The sequence below is a fragment of the Lynx rufus genome, unplaced genomic scaffold (genome assembly GCF_022079265.1).
Source record: "Lynx rufus isolate CCGP_SWC_20201006 ecotype Redwood Valley unplaced genomic scaffold, mLynRuf1.p SCAF_2, whole genome shotgun sequence".
Lineage (NCBI taxonomy): Eukaryota > Metazoa > Chordata > Mammalia > Carnivora > Felidae > Lynx > Lynx rufus.
The window spans coordinates 86,131,440-86,133,187 of NW_025814834.1; positions in this window are offsets into that span (position 1 = coordinate 86,131,440).

Consider the following 1,748-nt stretch of genomic DNA (forward strand, 5'->3'; position numbering starts at 1 on the left):
CACAACTCTAGTGAAGGTCAACAAATCAAACACCCTTTCTCCCCTTCTACATGCTTTACCTCATTGCAGCCCTGAACAGTGCGAAAGCATGCACTTTGGGGTTGAACGGGGCTGAGAAGAGCTGTTTGCTGACTGTGCAACCTTGGGCATGTTACCCAACCTCAATTTCTTCCTTTGTAAAGGAAGTGCAAGAATATACTATGTCTCATAGGATGCCTGAGAATAGTGAATAGTATTGTACACATCCAAATCTGATATCTTGGGGGTTTTTTTGGTTTTGTTTTTTGTTTTTTAAGTTTATTTATTTATTGAGAGAGAGAGGAGGCACACACACACACACACACACACACAGAGAGAGAGAGAGAGAGAGAGAGAGAGAGAGAGAGAGAATATCCCAAGCAGGCTTTGCACTGTCAGCACAGAGCCCCATGTGGGGCTCAAACTCACAAACCATGAGATCATGACCTGAGCCAAAATCAAGAGTCAGACGCTTAACTGACTGAGCCACCCAGGCACCCCAAGATCTGCTATATTGTTAATGCTCAGTATGTGTTGGTTTCTCCCCCCTTCTTCTTATACCCTTCATGTTCCATTTCCCACAATACTACAGTCTATGACCATCTTTTCTTATTATCATACACTGTAATTTCTCAGACTCTTCCATTACGGTTCTCCCATCACCATGGCTTCTAAGAATCTGTCCTTCTTCCTCATTCTTTCATTCTTCACCTTCTATCTCTTAATAACTCCGTCCAGTTTTCAAATTAAAATACTTACCTTTGAATTGTGTTTCCTTCTGCTTACTGACTTCAAATCTCTCCAGCCTCCCGATCTTTTGCTCCTCTACAGCAGGCTAGTCATGTGCTGGCTGCCCATGAGCTCAAACATACATTTCCCATACAAAATACGCCACTGCCTCCACTCTCCCAATATGCCTATCTTCTTGGGTTTTCCATTTTGGTAATGAGATCACCACTTTATAGAGTCAAACAAGCCAGAAGTCTGGGCACCCTTCTTGACCCTCCATGTTCTATAGCCTAACTCTGATGCATCCCCCCCCGAGCAAACATTTTAAGTAGCTCCAGTTGTCTACAATGAAGTCTCTTGTTTTCCTCCTTTGCTCCTTTATGACTGATAGAGCCAGAAGATCGACAACCTCCCTTTCACCAACTCTGATCATCATCCTTGCTACTGCCTGGATGCTATCAATACCAATGCCTTAGTCTGGCATTCAAAACTCTCCATAGCCTAGTGATTACTGCAATTTCAAACTCATTTTCTACAATTCTCATACGTCACCTTGTACTTCAACCAAATTGAGCTGGTCTCAGCACTTCATTAATGATTCCAGATATCTCTGCTTTCCTCTTATTACTCCATGCCTTCCCCAGTGCCCATCTTCCAGTCCTTTTCAAATCTTATAAATACCAATAGGCCCAATACCAATGTCCTTTCTCCATGAAGACTTTCTTGGGCTCCACAGCTAAGAGCTATCTTTTGTTCTTCTAAACAGTCAAGATAATTTAGCAGGTCCTCCTTTAAAATACTTGTCTCCTAGCAAACAATGGTTATTCATGTATACTGCACATTTTTACTCCTTCCCAGTGCTTGTCCACCCTCTCCTTACCACCCCGTTTCTTGATATCCTGGGGAAAAACTTACAGTGGCTTAAAAAGAATCCAGACGTCAAGGTATAGTAAACAAGCAATCTTAAATATATACACAAAACTAATTCAATAAACTTTTCA